This window comes from Acromyrmex echinatior, chromosome 10, assembly GCF_024713525.1.
Source record: "Acromyrmex echinatior isolate Ae372 chromosome 10, ASM2471352v2, whole genome shotgun sequence".
NCBI lineage: Eukaryota > Metazoa > Arthropoda > Insecta > Hymenoptera > Formicidae > Acromyrmex > Acromyrmex echinatior.
The window spans coordinates 12,000,563-12,006,562 of record NC_141861.1 but is presented as its reverse complement, the minus strand read 5'-3'; positions in this window follow the sequence as shown (position 1 = coordinate 12,006,562).

Here is a 6,000-nt window from a genome sequence, read left to right as displayed (position 1 = left end):
TCATGTTGTAGATTTTTGAGTTTCTCATATTCTAATCTAGTAATGCGATACCGATATCCGAGCCATCATACGCACTCAAATCTCTACTCTTTTAATCTATGTCCTAAATATTCATTTGCGTTTATATTAAACCGCCTTATGACTTGTGAGTCAGAAACAATGAGTAACATTTCCTTGTGAACTTAATGATTTCCCGCCAATTTTCCTTCGCCATTAGTTAGCCATCGCCGGCGCCTAAACACGTTCGGCGTCATATCGGGCACAGCAGCCACAACATAGCCACACATAATTGTTTACTAGAGCAGAATGCGAAAAAGTAAAATAAAAAATCTACAATATAAATATTTATCTGATGCGAGCGATTATCTAATGACATAAGCGATAACCGATGATTTTGCAATGAATATAGAGTAATTATTAATCTTACCGAGCACTAACTAAAATCTATCGCTGAGACTTACAAAAAGTCCGTTCACCTCCGTAGACTTTGCTTCGCTGGCATACTGGAATTTTTGTTGAAAAGCCGTATATTTTGCCACGGTCATAAACGGTTGATCTTGAATATCCAAAGAACCGAATTATTTCCGTTGCTGAGCGCCCAGCACGAAGGTCTTCGATGATTGCGGCTCTTCGATTATACTCCGCACTTGGTTTATACTCCGCACATCGTGGTCATTTTGAGAATATGACTGTTTACTAGAAGCATCAGGCTTTCTTGGACGCCAACAACAACTTCTGGCGGAGACACAATATAGCGGAAAATTTAAATTGAAATTTGTCCGGATTTTGGTGACGCACCCTATCTGTATAAAGAACAACAAATAATAAGCATAATATGATTTCCTATCAAAATACGTATGTACTTGTATGTACACGCATCGGCAGGAATGGTGTCCCCTAGCGTTCGATGCGCGGTGCTACACACTCGAAGCGTACACGTATGTGTTACTGGAAAAGTGAAAAGTTTTTCACTTTTTTACGTAAAATTGGTACATACGAAAAGTGAAAAAATGAAAGTTTCATGAAAATTTACGTATTACGTCGATACCCTGTTTGCCGTATTGATTACGTTACACGTCGATCTCAGCATAAAAATCGAAGTAATCTTTTATAATCATGTATTTAGATTCTGTTAGATTTTTACGCGTATCGTTTGATTTGCGTGAATTCTCTTATCTCTCACGTGCAAGCTGTTTGATTATCACGATCCAAATGTTTGTTTCCGCGTGTGAAGCACCGTGTGCAAAAATATCGAGTGCTTGCTAAAGTGCAATTACAACACAGGATAGAAAATTTTTTTCGCTTCTTTTTATTTTTTTCCCCAAATGTGAGAGGTAAGGGGATTCACGAAAATCAACCTTAAAGGAATGAAACGCCTATCACGTCCATGTCGTTCATTCCGGGTAATTTTAAGAACGAGCGAAAAACTAAAATCATAAACATACCATTAATACATACATACTTAGCCCTCCCTCTTCCACACATAAACGCACGTACACATGCACGCACGCACACACAAAAGCATAATAAGAAAGATTTATTTCGATTTTTATGCACCTTTTCATATAAAAATACGCGCGCAGGCGTATGTATGGGGTTGAGGAAAGGAGGATGACGGAGAGAGTGAAGATGAGGATGGTGAGAGTGGATAGCATATTGTTATCTAAAATCTCTTTATTTATTACAGAAACTTAATTTCAAAGCATTAATAAAATAAAAATTTAAATGGCTATAACAAAAAAACCTGTCATTTTCAAGCTTTGTGCCTATAGACACTTTTGATCAGTGAATCAAGAATTATAATATATTAAGTTTCAGCCAATTTCACTGAGGGCCAAAATCCTACGATTTCGTGAGAGGTTCTTTGACTAATCAAGTAAAAGCTAAAATTCCTTTGTTCTCATAGGCCAAATTTCAATTATCAATTTTCAGGGTCGGTTTTACCAACACCGATCAACTTAATTATGATTAACTGTCAATCGCAATTGGTTGATTTTACTAAACAGCAAACGTGATTGGTCAGTCATGTCCTTCAGCCAATTAAGCTAACTGGCGTTGATGAAACTGGCCCTCAATCTTTAATGCGTAGTCTGATTTTGACTTAACGAAATAATGTGTAAAAAATTTCGAAATGAAATTAAAAAACATAACCTTATATATCAAGTCTTTCATACATTAATCGAATCAGTACAAATGAAAAAATTTTTATTCATTTGTAAATACGAATCATTTGATATATACATAAGGTTACGATTTTTAATAATTTCGAAGTTATTTTGTTACACATGCATTTATGTCTATAGTATTAAAATATTTGAAAAGTTGTTGAAAATGATGTAATTATGTCACTTAACGTTTGTATATACGATTTGTAATTTCACCAAAGGTGACCGCTGATATAGACATGTTACCATCATAGAGATCGACATAATGTGATCGATACAGCATAATACGCTAAAACATTGTTGACACGATTACGACCCTGCGCACAATAGAAGAAATAAGGAATTAAGAATAAAGAATAAACGATTTTAACCTATCAGAAATCGGATACATCGGAATATACGGTTTCTGATAGGTTGAAATTGTTTATTCTTTATTGCTAATTCCTTATTCCTTCTATTGTGCGCAAGACCTATGACTCACGATTCGCGACTCGGTTACACCTATTAAGGGTGAACCTCTACAAAAGTCGTGAAGTCTTAAATCGTAAGAAACCAATCAATCATAATCAAATATAAGGAGAATACTCGATTAAAATTAATGCTGGTAAGATTAATCCTATATTCCATCCACCCTATATTCACTGCGAGATCGACATCGGTTACTGCTCATGTCATTAGGTAATTGCTAGCGTCGTCAGATAAATACTTATATTATACTATAGATTTTCTTAGTTTCTTAGTTTGTACGTTCTAAATAATCATTTAAGTTTGTATTAAACCGCCTCATGGCATATGAGTCAGAATCAACGAGTAACATTTATTTGCAAACTTAACGATTTCTCGCCAATTGTCCTTCGCCGTTAGTTAGTCATCGCCGGCGCCCAGACATGCTTGGCGTTACATTAGGCACAGCAGCCACAACGTAGCCACACCGTTTAGACCGCACCTTTTAGACATCTCTCCCACCACGAGCGAACTAGCAATACGATTATGGAAGAGGTTTTAGGAACGCCTACGGGGCAAAAGCTAGGAGAGAGAGAGCAGAGTAGTAGCGCGTGTTAGGGTGGATATTGTCTCCTTTCCACTCTAACTTACTAAAAATAATGTGTGCGAACATAATGCTAAGCCGAACGCGATATCCTCGCAATTTCAATTCTAGGAATTTCAATCTCGGTCTTAACTCAAAATGTCAATTCAATTTCTAAATCATAAGTCCTAATTATAAGAAATAATCTCTATGTTAACTTAGAAGTAAAGCTGTCCTAATGTAAAATTAGTTATTAAAAGTTTAATCAATTGTAAAAATCATTATTAAATATACATTCAATTAATCTTATTAGAACGTGTATTCCATGGACATCTCCATACTTTTAATTAATTCATTCTAACGCTAATAATAATATGACCGCTATCGAATATTAACAAAAGGTGATCACACACATCCTTTAGCGTGACTCAAATCGGCAGTCAAATCTTTCCAGTAGAAGCCTAGATGCACACCTCCGTTGGCATTTGGGAACATCGCAGCGTATCCATTCGAGGTATCTCAAGGTAATGAAATCTCTACACCCTAATCGAAACTCGCCATAAATGAATCATAAAGCACGTGTCCTATCCTCCCGCGTTCGTGCACCTCTATCGACGCTCGATTTTTATTCGTTGATCTATACATCGCGTGGGTACGTAGCGGTCATTGTGCGTCCGTCTTGTTTCACCAACATAAAGAGAGCGAAATAATTAAATGCATCGAATGCTATACCGTGTTATCGCCTTCCGAAAAGAAGAATTATTATGGGGTTCTGCGTCATTATATCCATTTTACCCCGAATGGCTCGAGACCTGTAACGCATGCTTCCTGATATTAGTTACGCTTTGCTGAATTACAACTTGCTCCGAGTGCCCCAGAATATTAGAAAGATTCCTCGTATTCTTGGGAGCGACAGAAGAGCAACCGTGGAACGACTCCGAATCCACTGTAATCGTCATATTCAGTGTTTGCGTCTAGTCAATCAGTAGAGTGAACAACTCCGGCCGCTTTCTCCTCTAGCGCGCGAAATCGCGAGTTCCATATCTCACCTATAGGTCTCAGGTTAATCCGAAACCGTGAATCGGCCGGACCGCTCTGAGACGTGACACATTTTCTGATGGGATTCCAAAAGCGGTGGAAACTCGTAAGCGCGTAACAACGATACGCTGTAGTTTATTCCCATTTCAATTTTCGTCGTCCTGCCTAATAGTAACTTAGCCACACAGATCTCCATGTTATGGATACCCATGCAAAGGGCGCAACCGCGAAACTCAACGAGCAAGAGTTGGAAACGCTACGCCAAGCACTCGCAAAACAGGAGGAGCGTTTGCGAAATCAGGGCGCTGCCCTGATAGAGAGCGCACGGAAATCGAGACAGAGTGCGAGATCGGAAGGGCGACTTTTGCGAGCGGAGCGCGACGCCTTCTTGCGGGACAGCGACGCCGAAAAGACTGCAGGCCGAGCGGAGCGCCCTTAATCAGGACCGTGAATCCCTAGCTAAGGAGCGAGATCGCGAACGATCTGTTGTCCACAGAACCGAGTGACATATGCAAATTGTTTGTCTCATTTAAGAACGAAGTATTCCGGGAACTTAGTAGCCTTCGTCGCGATGTGGATAAGGTGAATCATGATCCTTTCCATGATCCTTCCCATACCCCCTCGAAAGGGCAGCATCTATTCGAACAACAATTTCTCTTTTCTTTACACGGAGAAAGTTCGACAAACCTCTCGCAAATGCCCGAAGTGTCATTTCGAGAAGCTACGGAATGCCTTCCTTCGATAGGCATAATATCCCGCTGGATCAGTTCATTTGAGCCTAACCAAGATATTGATAAATAAACTCAGAAGCCGCGCTTACTACGCCGTAGAAGACGAACCGTGCGATACTATAAGAAATTAGTGGACCTTTTGAACGGAGCTTTCGGATCACTAAATACAATAGACTGCGGCGAGTTAAGCACCTTTTTCATTCGAAGGGGAGAATACATGTTAGATTACATTAGCAGAGTAAAAGACCTGCGCACCGCAATCCTCGATACCGAGCGCCGCGCAAAGGGAATCCTACACCGTCAAACTATGGCTGAAATAGACGCCCTCATCGCGAGGTCGTTCTGCGAAGGTCTCTCCCTTCAATATCGCCTACAAATGACGCCCGATCATCGCGAAAATCCATTCCACCCATTTTTCGTGGTCAAATACCTCGCAAAAAGAGAAAAATTCGACAGATACAACTCTCGAAATATATACAGAGACATATCTCAAGGACAAGTCCATGCAAATCTCATCCGGGTCTCCCTCGTGCACTCAACTCAGAGCGTGGTAGAACTCCTCCCGGACGTTACCCTCTCGCGATTACGTAACGCCACGCAGTTTCGATAATACTAGACAATCGAATTTTCTTCGAGACACCGAAACGCGCGAGGTTAGAGTCGACCGAAACCTCAATAACTGGAATCCGCCGAGTAACGACCACAAGTAACACCACTGGCCTACCAGATGGTGTCGCTATTGCAAAAACATAGGGCATGAGACAGAACAGTGCCACAAACGCGAACATAACAATTCTCGCGTGACGCAGGGAAACTCCGCAAGCCCTCCAAGAACCGTGAACGAACCTTGGACGGGCCGAGCGCAAGACCAGAGCCGTCCGGTGAGAGCGATCGAAATCCAATTAGACGAGAAAAGAGAATAGTAATTTTAAATCTCAACAATTTCTCACACGCGCCAACCGTTAATATTTCCCTCAATGGTTTACTGCACGACACCGTCGCGCCAAACTTAATAAAAAAACGTAGTTCCTGAAATGCG